The sequence below is a fragment of the Manis pentadactyla genome, chromosome 4 (assembly GCF_030020395.1).
Source record: "Manis pentadactyla isolate mManPen7 chromosome 4, mManPen7.hap1, whole genome shotgun sequence".
NCBI classification, from domain to species: Eukaryota; Metazoa; Chordata; class Mammalia; order Pholidota; family Manidae; genus Manis; species Manis pentadactyla.
In genome coordinates, this window is record NC_080022.1 from 110,661,326 (window position 1) to 110,676,536 (window position 15,211).

The window sequence follows — 15,211 nt, forward strand, 5'->3', positions numbered from 1 at the left end:
TTCCCAGATTCACTTGTCTGGGAAAAGCTAAAAGAGAGAAGGCATGGGACTAAAATAGGGGCTGGGTGTCTCAGTTTCATATCTGCATAATAGCGGCTATAACTGTACACACCTTGTAGGATTACCACTGGGATAAAATGAGATAAATACAATCCATGCAAAGTACTTAGAGCAGAGTCTCATATTAACAAACATAACTATTAGTCATTTCATTTACATTATGATACAAGTCCTATTTCTTTCCCTTGGGAACATTACAATCATGTTGTGGAAAGAAAGACAACCACATGGGAAACAACTGATACATTATCTAAGCTCTAGATTAGCATCTACAGATTCTTCTAGACTGTGACCAAGAATGCTTGGGTTCCTGGGTGCCTTATGATTCACAAAAGCCTTTCACTTATGTCCTCTCAGTTGATTCCATACTAACCCTGGGGACAAAGAAGGACTTTTAATTCCTGTTTGGCAGATAGGAAAATTTCTGGTAAAGATGAGGTATCTGGGAACATGGGTCATCCAGCTAAAAAGTGGCCAAGATGGAATTTGAGCCTAAGTTTTGAGTTCCACTTTTCTTTTGCATTAGATTTAATGTTTCAGGGGAAAGTAAGATGAACATAGATACAAATAATATCTATATATGTACTATGAAGAAGGGAAAAAAAATTTCCCTCTACCTTTCTGAGTTCTTAGGTGAGACTACCCATAATAAAAGACAAATTAACAGGAGAAAAACAGAAGTTTATTAACACATATACTTCGTGTATACATGGGAGATACCTGGAGAAAACTGAATAACTCCCTGAGGTGCTTAGAACTCAGACTTAAGTACCATCTTCATAGGGAAAGGGGGAGGGTCATGAAGGCCTTTTAGTGGAGAATAAATGACTTTCAGGAAAGATGATCAGGCCCTTAGAATAGACGGGAGGTGTGACATTTTGGGACAAAGTCTGTGTGGATGTGGTGCTGACTTCAGTCCCCTCGCCTGTGACAAGAGTTGATCTTCCCTGGTTGATGAAATTCCCAGGGAGGGGATTTATGTCAATTGTGTTCCTTCTGGAGGATCTGTCTTTAGGCAAGAAAGGAGTTCAAAGAAAGCCTGTCCCTCTGCTTGCTGTTTTTCAAGTGCCTAAGGCTCAAAATAACCAATATGCCACAGTGGCATATTTTGGAGTGGTTTATTCGGGGTCCCTTCAGCATGGTAGAACAGACCCCTCATGACTTCAACCCACAGTAAAAAATACATTTTATATTGCCTCCCAGTCACATTCACACAAGATTATAAATTGCAAAAAGTTTCACAAAATGATACTATTTGTGATATACTCCGACATTTTTCTCTTCTCTTCTGTGTCTTAAAAAAGGGAGAAATAAAAAGATGATCTCCATCAAGTAAATCAATTTCCTAACCCACTAACCAATTACAGCCTATAGATAGATAAACACTGGCTAAAGGAAACTACAAAGAATAAAGTAAAAATCATCTTACTTATTTCTAAAATCTTACTATTTCTCTGAACAAGGCTTCTGAATCTAACTGTGCTTGCACACAACCCAATGTCTATCTTCATGGGATGTGATACTCACATCAATAGCTAGCATGGAAGGCATGTTGTGGTAGATGACAGAGAGATGCCGGCTGAGCTCTGTGGGAGCACAGAAGGAAAGGTCAATTCCAGCTGAGGAAATAAGGGAATCCTTCCTTTAGGAGGTGATATTTGGGCTGGATTCTAAAGAATACTTAGGATTTTAGACATGTTTATATTTGGGGATAGTTGAAGGTGGTATAATTCAGACAAAAACAACAGTGAAAACAAAGACAGAAGGATGGTTCTTGGCCCACATGTAGCATGAGCAAAGGGCAATGATGTGAGTGCTTAGTACTTGGGATATGGGGGACCAGTTTCAAGGGCCACAAATGCCATAGTAGGGAGAATCTAGGTTTTACTCTATAAACACTGTTGGAGCAAAAGGTATGGATAGGCAGTATACAGGAAAGCAAACACAAAAGCTATCCGACTTATGCAGAGATACTTGATCTCAGCAATAGTCAAAGAGATAAAAATTAAAACAATGAGATATCACATTGCACCAGATAGTCTGGAAAAACTTAGAAAGGTGGATGACCTAAAAGTTGGTCTGTGAGTGGGTTCAGAGAAGCCCTGCTGCCTTGGCATTGGAAGTCTGGAGCAGCCATTCTTGTGGGGAGTCTAGTACTGCTTCATTCAGTGAAGAACAAATAGACCCTAGTAACCAGAGTTCTATTCCTAGATTTTTATCCAAAAGATATTCTCACTAGGTCCAAAAGGAAAATGTACAATGATGTTCATTGCAGTATTTCTTGTGATGATGGAGAACTGGAGCAATTCATCACTGAAAGACTGAGGAGATAAAATGTGGTGTTTGCACATCATGAAACCCAACACAGCACTTCAGTCAACAGATTGCATGTTCACATCACAGTATGGATAGCAAAAAGATGCAAATTAAGTTTTGTGGGAATTGAATGGAAATAAAGCAATGTGATGTCTCATTGTTTTAATTTTCATCTCTTTGACTATTACTGAAATCAAGTATATCTCTGCATGAGTCTGATAGCTTTTGTGTTTGCTGTCCTGTATACTGCCTATCCGTATCTTTTGCTCCAATTTTTTAAATATAGGATAGAGAAGGGGAGAAGTAAAAAAATAGAATAAGATGAACACAATGCTACTTACATGCATTCTGAGAGAGTAGAGATTAGCTAGGACTGAGAAAGTAAAATCTGCTCTGCTGTTCATTGGGTGGGGGTAACAGAGATAAAGCTAGCCAGGGAATAATCAGGAAAATACCTCCCAAGAACATGGCCACAGCTCTAAAGAGTCACAATCCCCTTCTTTGAGGGACCACTGCTTTCTTATTCACTGAGAAACCTTGTTCTCTAGAAATCATACACTATCAACCTTTGCTTTGTAAAGTCATTTCAGCAAGAATAAAACATCCTCCTCCTGCTGTGGGGACAAAAATCACTTAGACACAGAGAAGCAGCCTCAATTTTCAACCCAGGTACACAACTTCAAATAAGAGATTTCTAAACACAACATTCCACCTTTGTCTTAACTTTGTAGTTTCCCAGGGAACAGGACCCTTGATGCACTTCAAAGCCTAATTCTGTTGTTTATCCTTTCACACAGCCCTGCTTTGCTTTGAGACCATCAAAACTTTACTCCACTCTTCTCCACACCTCTGATAACTATTTTTTTCCTTGGTTGGTGAAATACTCAGTTTCTTCAGTGTGTTTTCTCCCTACTTGAAAACTAGTTCATAAACCTGGCTTGTTAGATTACATGGTGGTCATAGGCTGATTGAGATAGGATTTTTTTTCCTTAGACTTAATTCCACATCCCTATATTGTTGGTTATTTCTAATACTGTTAATTGCTGTAAATGCTGCATCAACATCTTGTTTCTTTGACATTAGTAGTGCAGTATAGTGATTAAAAGGACACTCTGGATTATAATCCTGGCTTGACCACTTACTAACTGTGTGACTATAGGCACATTACTTAATCTTTCTGTGATTCCATCTCCACATCTGCTGAATCAAATAATGATACTACGTACCTGATGGAGTTTTTGTGAGATTAAAATGAGGTAATACATGTAACCTGTTGAAAATGTTGTCTGGCACCAAGGAAGAATCTATAAAGAATACAAAAAAATATACATGCCATTCCAGTTTACCTTTGCATCTATTCAAGTTAGTAGTAAAGCATGTTCTACACCTTTTTTAAATGTTTATTTTGAAATAATAGTAGACTCACAGGAATTTGCAAGAAGAGTACAAAAAGTCCCATATACTCTTCTCTCAGCTTCTCCCATGGTGACATGTTATAAGCTGTAGTACAATATCAAGACCAGGAAAATGACATTCTTACTTACCATTAACTAGTCTGCAGACTTTAATTACTTTTCACAGTTTTTTAACCTGTACTATGTGTGTGTGCATGGAATTCTATGCAATTTTATTCCATGTATAAATTCGTGTAACTACTGCCACAATCAAGACACAGACCTGTTCGATGAATCACCTCAAAAGAACTCCACAGTGTATATCCCCAATCACCTCCCACCTCACCCAACCACTGGAAACCACTAATCTGATCATCTCTGAAGTTTTGCTATTTTAAGAATGCCATATAAAATGGAATATGTAGAATGCAAGGATAATTTTTTTTAAATTTTTATTAAAGTATCATTGATATACACTCTTACAAAGGTTTCACATGAAAAAACAATGTGGTTACTACATTTACCCTTATTATCAAGTCCCCACCCATGCCCCCCATTACAGTCACTGTCCATCAGTGTAGTAAGATGCAACAGATTCACTATTTGCCTTCTCTGTGCTACACAGTTTTCCCTGTGACCCCCCCACACCATGTGTACTAAACATAATACCCTTCAATCCCCTTCTCCCTCCCTCCTGACCCACCTTCCCACACCCCTCCCCTTTGGTAACCGCTAGTCCATCTTGGAGTCTGTGGGTCTGCTGCTGTTTTGTTCCTTCAGTTTTGCTTCACTGTTATACTCCACAAATGAGAGAAATCACTTGGCACTTGTCTTTCTCCGCCTGGCTTATGTCACTGAGCATAATATTCTCCATCTCCATCCATGTTGTTGCAAATGGTAGGATTTGTTTCTTTCTTATGGCTGAATAGTATTCCATTGTGTATATGTACCACATCATCTTTATCCATTCATCTACTGATGGACACTTAGGTTGCTTCCTTATCTTGGCTATGTAAATAGTGCTGTGATAAACATAGGGGTGCATATGTTTTTTTGAATTTGAGAACTTGTATTCTTCAGGTAAATTCCAAGGAGTGGGATTTCTGGGTCAAATGGTATTTCTATTTTTAGTTTTTTGAGGAACCTCCATATTGCTTTCCACAATGGGTGAACTAGCTTACATTCCCACCAGCAGCGTTGGAGGGTTGCCCTTTCTCCTCATCCTTGCCACCATGTGTTGTTCATAGTCTTTTCAATGCTGGCCATCCTTACTGGTGTGAGGTGATATCTCATTGTGCTTTTAATTTGCATTTCCCTGATGATTAGTGATGTGGAGAACCTTTTCATGTGTCTGTTGGCCATCTGAATTTCTTCTTTGGAGAATTGTCTTTTCATAACCTCTGCCCATTTTTTAATTGGGTTATTTGCTTTTTGGGTGTAGAGGCTTGTGAGTTCTTCATATATTTTGGATGTTAACCCCTTGTCAGGTATGTCATTTACAAATATATTCTCCCATACTGTAGGTTGCCTTTTTGTTCTGTTGATGGTGTCCTTTGCTGTACAGAAGCTTCTTAGTTTGACATAGTCCCATGTGTTCATTTTTGCTTTTGTTTCCCTTGCCTGAGAATATGTGTTCAGGAAGAAGTTGCTCATGTTTATATTACGGAGATTTTTGTCTATGTTGTCTTCTCAGAGTTTTATGGTTTCATGACTTACATTCAGGTCTTTGATCCATTTCAAGTTTACTTTGTGTATGGGGTTAGACAATAATCCAGTTTCATTCTCTTGCATGTAGCTATCCAGTTTTGCCAACACCAGTTGTTGAAGAGGTTGTCATTTTCCAACTGTATGTCCATGGCTCCTCTATTGTATATTAATTGACCATCTATGCTTGGGTTAATATCTGGGCTCTCTAGTCTATTCCATTGGTCAGTGGGTCTGTTCTTGTGCCAGTACCAAATTGTCTTGATTACTGTGGCTTTATAGTAGAGCTTCAAGTTGAGGAGCATAATCTCCCCAGCTTTATTCTTCCTTCTCAGGATTGCTTTGGCTATTTGAGGTCTTTTGTGGGTCCATATGAATTTTAGAACTATTTGCTCTAGTTCATTGTAGAATGCTGTTGGTATTTTGATAGGGATTGCATTGAATCTGTAGATTGCTTTAGGCAGGCTGGCCATTTTGATAATATTAAGTCTTCCTATCCATGAGCTCAGGTTGTGTTTCCATTTATTGGTATCTTCTTTAATTTCTCTCATGAGTGTCTTGTAGTTTTCAGAGTATAGGTCTTTCACTTCCTTGGTTAGGTTTATTCCTAGGTATTTTATTTTTTTTGATGCAATTGTGAATGGAATTGTTTTCCTGATTTCTCTTTCTGCAAGTTCATCGTTAGTGTATAGGAATACAACAGATTTCTGTGTATTAATTTTCTTTCCTGTAACTTTGCTGAATTCAGATATTAGAACTAGTAGTTTTGGAGTGGAGTCTTTAGGGTTTCTTATGTACAATAACATGTCATCTGCAAACAGGGACAATTTAACTTCTTCCATGCCAATCTGTATGCCTTTTATTTCTTTGTGTTGTCTGATTGCCATGGCTGGGACCTCCAGTACTATGTTGAATAGAAGTGGGGAGAGTGGGCATCCTTGTCTTGTTCTCAATATTAAAGGAAAAGCTTTCAGCTTCTTGCTGTTAAGTATAATGTTGGCTGTGGGCTTGTCATATATGGCCTTTATTATGTTGAGGTACTTCCCTCTATATGAATTTTGTTGAGAGTTTTTATCATGAATGGATGTTGAATTTTGTTGAATGCTTTTTCAGCATCTATGGAGATGATCATGTGGTTTTTGTCCTTTTTGTTGATGTGGTGGATGATGTTGATGGATTTTCTAATGTTATACCATCCTTGCATCCCTGGGATGAATCCCACTTGATCATGATGGATGATATTTTTGATGTATTTTTTAACTCAGTTTGCTAATATTTTGTTGAGTATTTTTGCATATATGTTCATCAGGGATATTGGTCTGTAATTTTCTTTTTTTGTGGTGTCTTTGCCTGGTTTTGGTATTAGAGTGATGCTGGCCTCATAGAACAAGTGTGGTAGTATTCCCTCTTTTCTACTTTTTGGAAAACTTTAAGGAGGATGGGTCTTAGGTCCTCACTAAATGTTTGATAAAATTCAATGGTGAAGCCAGGGGTTTTGTTCTTAGGTAGTTTTCTGATTACCAATTCAATTTCATTGCTGGTAATTGGTCTGTTCAGATGTTCTGTTTCTTTATGGGTCACCCTTGGAAGGTTGTATTTTTCTAGAAAGTTGTCCATTTCTTCTAGGTTATCCAGTTTGTTAGCATATAATTTTTCATAGTATTCTCTAATAATTCTTTGTATTTCTGTGGTGTCAGTAGTGATATTTCCTTTCTCATTTCTGATTCTGTTATGTGTGTAGACTGTTTCTTTCTTGATAAGTCTGGCTAGGGGTTTATCTATTTTATTTTCTCAAAGAACCAGTTCTTGCTTTCACTGATTCTTTCTATTGTTTTATTATTCTCGATTTTATTTATGTCTGCTCTAATCTTTATTATGTTCCTCCTCCTACTGACTTTGGGCCTCATCTATTCTTCTTTTCCTACTTTTGTTATTTGTGAGTTTAGACTTTTCATATGGGATTGTTCTTTCCTGAAGTAGGCCTGTATTGCAATATACTTCCCTCTTAGCATGGCCTTTACTGCATCCCACAGATTTTATGTTGTTGAATTATTGTTGTCATTTGTCTCCATATAGTGCTTGATCTCTGTTTTTATTTGGTCCTTGATCCATTGGTTATTTAGGAACATGTTGTGAAGCCTCCACGTTTTTGTGGGATTTTTCATTTTCCTTGCGTAATTTATTTCTAGTTTCATAGTTTTGTGGTCTGAGAAACTGGTTGGTACAATTTCAATCTTTTTGAATTTACTGAGGCTCTTTCTGTGCCTAGTATATGATCTATTCATGAAAATGTTCCATGTGCACTTGAGAAGAATGTGTATTCTGCTGCTTTTGGGCGTAGAGTTCTGTAGATGTCTGTTAGGTCCATCTGTTCTAATGTGTTGTTCAGTGCCTCTGTCTCCTCACATATTTTCTGTATGATTGATCTATCCTTTGGAGTGAGTGGAGTGTTGAAGTCTCCTAGAATGAATGCGTTGCATTCTATTTCCCCTTTTAATTCTGTTAGTATTTATTGCACTTATGTAGGTGATCCTGTGTTGGGTGCATAGATATTTATAATGGTTATATCTTCTTGTTGGAATGACCCCTTTATCATTATGTAATGTCCTTCTTTATCTCTTGTACTTTCTTTGTTTTGAAGTCTATTTAGTCTGCTACAAGTACTGCAACTCCTGCTTTATTCTCCCTATTAGTTGCATGAAATACCTTTTTCCATTCCTTCACTTTTAGTCTGTGTATGTCTTTAGGTTTAAAGTCAGTCTCTTGTAGGCAGCATATAGATGGGTCTTGTTTTTTTTATCCATTCAGTGACTCCATGTCTTTTGATTGGTACATTCAGACCACTTACCTTTAGGATGATTATCAATAGGTATGTATGTATTGCCATTGCAGGCTTTAAATTCATGGTTACCAAAGGTTCAAGGTTAACTTCCATACTGTCTAAGAGTCTAACTTAACTTACTTATTATGCTATTACAAACACAATCTAAAGGTTCTTTTCTCCTCTTTTTTTCTTCCTCCTCCATTCTTTATATATTAGGTATCATATTCTGTACTCTTTGTCTATCCCTTGATTGACTTTGGGGGTAGTTGATTTAATTTTGCATTTGCTTAGTAATTAACCATTCTACTTTCTTTACCATGGTTTTATTACATCTGGTGACAGCTATTAAACCTTAGGAACACTTCCATCTATAGCAGTCCCTCCAAAATACACTGTAGAGATGGTTTGTGGGAGGTAAATTCTCTCAGCTTTTGCTTATCTGGAAATTGTTTAATCCCTCCTTCAATTTAAGTGATAATATTGCCAGATAAAGTAATCTTGGTTTGAAGCCCTTCTGCTTCATTGCATTAAATATATCATGCCACTCCCTTCTGGCCTGCAAGGTTTCTGCTCAGAAGTCTGAAGATAGCCTGATGGGCTTTCCTTTGTATGTGATCTTATTTCTCCCTCTGGCTGCTTTTAATAGTCTTTTCTTATCCTTGATCTTTGCCATTTTAATTACTATATGTCTTGGTGTTGTCTTCCTTGGGTCCCTTGTGTTGGGAGATCTGTGCACCTCCTTGGCCTTAGAGACTATCTTCTTGTCCAGATTGGGGAAGTTTTCAGCAATTACCTCCTCAAAGACACTTTCTATCCCTTTTTCTCTCTTCTTCTTCTTCTGGTACCCCTATAATGTGAATATTGTTACATTTGGATTGGTCACACAGTTCTCTCAATATTCTTTCATTCTTCAATATCATTTTTTCTCTCTGTGCCTCAATTTCTTTGTATTCCTCTTCTCTAATTCCTATCGTCTCCTCCACCATATCAATCTGCTTTTAAAACCTGCTATTGTATGTTTCATTTCTGATACTGTGCTCCATAATGATTGGATCTCCAACCGGAATTCATTCCTGAGTTCTTGAATATTTTTCTGAACCTCTATGAGCATGTTAATGATTTCTATTTTGAAATCTCAGGAAGATTCAGGTGGTCAATTTCATTTGAGTCTTTCTCTGGTGTATTCATAAGTTTGCTCTGAACCAGGTTCCTTTGACGTTTCATATTTGTATGTGGCACCCTCTATTGCTCAGAAGCTCTACTCTCTGGAGCTGCTTAACCCCTGGAGCAATGTTGGGGGTCGCAGGGGACTGGTGTTGATGCCAGTGGAAGGAAAGAGCTGTTTCCTACTTCCTGGCTGCTATGCCTGTCTACACTGCCAGAACCAGTGGGCAGAGCACACATGTATAAGCCTCTGTGCTTTTTGTTTGTAGCTGCTGTAGGCAGTGATTCCCTCTGGTTGGCCTAATGCCAGGGCAGTGTTTGCTGGTTTGTGAGCCAGGTGCAGGCTGGCAGGGAGGAAGGCACAGCAGGCTACATAGCATGGAGGTGGGCCATGGGGCTGTGTAGTCAGCCAGGGGGATGGACCACCTGAAAATTATGAAAGTTCCCAATCTTCTAGGGAGAGTACACGTGGACAATTTTGTCTACCTGTTCTTTCTCCTGAGCAGTAAGCTCTGTGCAATCCTTGCTCCTTTAGCAGCCCTCTTGCTAAGGGCTTCCTTGTTAGGAAGTTTCTCAGACTGCGTGCCTTTCTTTTGTCCCAGAGCAGCCAGATGTGGATCCCTGCTTTCCACAAGCAGCTGGAATCTCAGTCTCTCCAGGTATTCTACCTGTCTTAGCTTTCCAACACCCTAATCATGAGTGCACCATGAAATATAGGTTCATGCTCTCAGAGCAGATCTCCAGAGCTAGGTGTACAGCAGTTCCAGGCCTTCACTCCCTCCCTGCCCCATTTCTCTTCCTCCCACAGGTGAGCTGGGGTGGGGGAAGGATTTGAGTCCCGCCTGGCCACAGCTTTAGTACATTACCCTGTTCTGTGAGGTTTATTATTTTCTCCAGGTGTATGCAGGCTGGTGTAGCCCTCTTTCCTGTTGCTGTTTCAGGATTAGTTGTATTAATTATTGTGGGTAAAATTGTAACATTTTAGAATATCTCCCCTGGCTTTAGTACATCTGCATATCAATAGGCGTTCAGAGGGGAAAGAAGTATGGCTTTAGTGCATTTGCATCATTCCTCAGTGGTGGAGAGCGGTTCATCTCCATATCAACGGATAATTACCTGGGCAAGGAGAGCCTCTCTGTACCCGGCAGGTGAGGTGAGGGCCGGTTTTTGCTTTTGCTTGAGCAGGAAAGAGAGAACGGCCCAGACTGCAGCTCATAAGCAATAAACGGATTTTAAACTTTATTTCTCCCTTTGACTAATTTCAGTTTTTAAGGATGTTTTGCCCCAGGATTTCCTCTCCATGGACTAACAATTATATTTTTGTATTATATGCGGTTTTAGGATGAAGCCTCTGTCTCACCTCTCATGCCGTCATCTTTAATCCAGTCCAAGGATAATTATTTTTAATGCATAAAAAGCAATACACTTTTTGCAAGAACATATATGTGGGTAAAATTATAACATTTCCAGAATATTTCACCTGGCTTTAGTACATCTGCATATCAATAGGCGTTCAGTGGTGGAAAGAAATATGGCTTTAGTGCATTTGCCTCATTCCTCAAGGGTGGAGAGAAGTTCATCTCCATATCAATGGGAAATTACCTGGACAAGGAGGGCTTATCTGTAACCTGAGAGGTGAGGGGAAAGGCTGGTTTTGCTGCTGCTGGAGCAGGAGGAGAGATGGGCTGAACTGCAGTTTTGTAAGCAATAAACGGATTTTAAACATTATTTCTCCCTTTGATTGATTTCGTTTTTCAGAGGTATTTTGCCCGGGATTTCCTTTCCCCAGGCTAACAACATAGAAGCAAAATTAGAATGATTGAAAGGGAGTAAAGAATGAACATGAAAAGGGAATAACAAATAAAGAAGAAATAAGAAAAAGGGGGAATGGCTCTATTAAATGTACACAGCAAATATAGTGATAGGTCATCAGGTTATTTGTTATTCGTCTGTTTTAGAAAAATATTTTAGTAAAATTCAGGAGTCTCAATTTATCCTGCAAGTCTAAGTCAGAATAAAGACTAGAAGGTGAGAATAACCTTCTCAAAATATTGCTCTTTACTTGCAGTAACTCACACCCACTTTCCCAAGCCAGTTCTATGTGTTCTCCTCCCCATGGCTTCACATCCCTCTGTGACCTGTCCTCTTAAAGAGCATGACTGGCTCTCCTTCCTGGGTGAGGACCACATCCGTGAAGACCTCATCAGCAAAGCTGACTAGTCAGGAAGATCACTTCAGAGAATACCTCCTTGAAAGCAGATGCTCATAGTCTTAAGTGATGGCTTTTGTGGGCTGGGACTATTGGGGTCGCAGCCCTGACCTGTCCATTGGCCTGGGGATCCCAGGGACCTGGGTTGACTGTCCCTGCTGCTGCTGTTTAAGTTGGTTGTTGTTTATATTGTTGATGATTTTTAAACCTGTTTTTCAGAATTAACTAAAATAAAGTGAGGGTCCACTAGGTGCCAGGCACTAGATTAGAATAGGTGGTATTTGTAATACATTCTTTTCACCAAAAATATTCTCACAGCATTGTGGCTTTTTTTAAGGCCCAAACAACCTCTGCTGACAATGTGTTCAAGGATACACTGATTAAAAATTCAAATGATATTGAAAGATACAAAGGAAAAAGGAAAAGCCTCCTTCTGGCCTAACCACACTCATCTCCCTTTCAATAGCTATTATTATTAGTTTTATTATGTGAAATTCCAGAAAAATGTTTCATTTATATACTAATGCACACACCAATGTATGCATATCCTATTTTTATACCAAAAGGTATCCTATCACTTTGTCTCCTGATAATATTGAAATTGTTTTTAGGTGCTTCCTAGTAAAATTAATACTTTTCTCTCTTTATTGAAGCATTCCAGATAATAAATTAAGGACGAGTGCTAGAATATCATTTTGTAGTCCATAATGAATTAATTGATCTAAGCATTAAGCATCTACAGCTGCTATTATCACAAAAAGAGAAGCAACTAGACATTATGTGTCTCCTGATAGAAAAAAAAAATAGTACCACCTATGAAGTAGTCTTTCCACGGAGTGAGGTGAACCTAAGTCTAATCAAGCCTCTGATCCAAATTCTAATTTGTAGGAAATACAGAGGACAGAGGATCATGATAAACTACATCCCAGGGAAACAATCAAGAAAATCCTGACTGAGAAAAAGTAACCCAGTTTTTTCAAAAAAGGAAAAAAAAAGGGGGGGGGGGATGGGAACATATATATTAGAGTTAAAAGACATGTAGTGGTTAAAATTGACCACTGTGTAGAACTTACTTGGATTCAGATTCAAAGTATTTTTAAAATATATGACACATAGATTAAGATTAAAAGTTGAACACTAACTGGATGTTTTATGAATTGAGGAACTATTGTTACTTATTTTAGATGTTACTTATTTAGATTTGGTATTATGGTCCTTATCTTTTAGAGATACATGAAGACATATTTATGGATGAAATAATATGGTGTCTTGAATCTGCTTCAAAATGATATAGGACAGACAGCTTTGAATTGATAATTGACCTTAAGTTGATATTTGTTGAAGTCATATAACAAGTACAATGGTGTCTGTTTGTATATGTTTTAATTTCTCCATTATCAAGAATTAAAACTATATTTTCTTTAAAAGCTGCTATTACCATCTGTGTACAAATATCTTGGTGTGTTTTGTTTAGGGGTTATTTTTTGTACTTGTATATGAAAGGGAATTTTGATAGTTGTTAGAATACCCACTAGGAAGTTTGTACCAAAATTCTTTTCTCACTAATAGTATATAAGAGCACCCTATTTCTGTAACTCTAACCAGCACTGGGTATTAGCAAAACTTTATATCTGGCCAATTTTGAATCTTGCAGTCCCCTTCAGAATCCCATGGTCCCCTCAGAGCACAATGGCAGCTGGTATCAGCATGGATGACCTCAGGCAGCTATGCCCACTTTAAGGGAAACCCCTTAGCAGTGAATAGGCAGTCATTTGAGGGCCATGGTGCCATCTGCCCCAGAGGGTGATTGAATAGCTCACAGACCTCTGAGACTTTTCAACTTTTCTGTTCTCAGTGCCATTCGGCTCCTTTCTGTTTCCATAGTCACATTAGCCTAGAAACTGTTTCCATATGTCTGGTCTCATCCTGCAAGGTCTGACCCTGCCACCTGTGTAACTCCATGCTGCTGTGCTCTCTTACTTGCCCTTTAAACACTACTCATCCTAGATTTCTTTCAATTTCCCCTTACCTGCCTGAGCTGCTTCTTCACCCTCCTCCATGTCTTTGCCCATGCCTCCCACTGCCTGGAATGCTCCTTTGCAGCTTCTCCAGGTCTCATCCTTAAAAGTTCCTCCCTCAGGGAAGCCTTCCTTATCACCACTAATGTTAAGTTAGGCCTCCTTCCATTACATTAACAGTATCTGTACTTCTCCTATCCTAACACTTGCCACACCTTATTATAGTCACTGGTTTAATATCTGTCTTCCCTTCTAAGCAGTAAAAGTTCAAGAACGCAGAAGCCACTCTGTTCTGTTTTACCTTGTATACTCACTACCCAGCAGACTTCCTCACAGGACTAGTCCTAAAGAACCTTTCTTATAGAACTTAGTGATATTAACAGATACTTAATCAATATTTACAAAATTAGCAGATACAAATTTTAAACCACTCATATTAAATGAATGATTAAACTGGTCTCCCTGACAGTCTGTTAGTTGGTTTCTGAAACAACGTAAACAAAGCCACCCCTCAGGCTTACTCCTTGTGCCCAAATTGCTAATGAGCCATATTGTGAGCTTTGTAGCCTCTCTCTAAAAGAAGCAGGGCTCCCCAGACCACATTGTGAAACTAAAGACAGTATAAGAATTGCTGATAAAGTTTTACAATTTTTATTTCTTTCTTTTGAAAGGCAAACTGAGGCAGTGAGGCAGGACCCTGGAGGTTTGTGAGCAGGTGAGTGATGAAGTCACAGCTGTGCTTTAGAAGATTATTCTGGCAGCAGAACATGGAGTGGACTTTAGAAGGTTTTGAGCCTAGAAGAACAAAAGTGAAACCCTAACACTTTCTCCCACTTGACAGAATAAGTATTTGTGTATATGTCTCATTCCCCATCTGAGTTCTTTCCCAATTGAGGGCAGAAAGTTTATTGTGTTTTTCTGGAACAACTATGACACAAATTTGGAGTGCATTAAGAAGGGGAGCTAAAACTGGAAGTAACCCAACTACCCATCAACAAGTGAATGGATTAACAATTGTAGTGTAGTCATACAATGGGATACTACTCAGCAGTAAAAAGGAATGAATTACTGAAACATGCAAGTATGAATGAATCTCAGAATCATGATGCTGAATGAAAGCCAGACACAAATATATACACTGTCTGGGTCCATTTACATAAAATTCTAGAAAATTCCATCTATAATGACATAAAGCAAAACAGTGGTTATTTGAGGGTAAGGATGGGGGCAAAGGAGGGCACTGTTGAAGGGAAAAGGAGGAATGAATTATAAAGGGACACTAGGAAACTCTGGGGATCTGGTGATGGTATGTTCATTATTTTGACTGTGGTGATGTTTTCATAGGTATATATGTATGTCAAAACTTAGCAAATTGACTTCAAACATGTGCAGTTTGTTGTATGCTAATTATACCTCTGTAAAGTTGGCTTTCTTAAAGTAGAGGTGGGTATGGTAGAGAAATGAATTAAGAGATGTTATTTGAGCTGGAAGATATGGCCTTGGCTTGAAAGAAAGCTCTGGC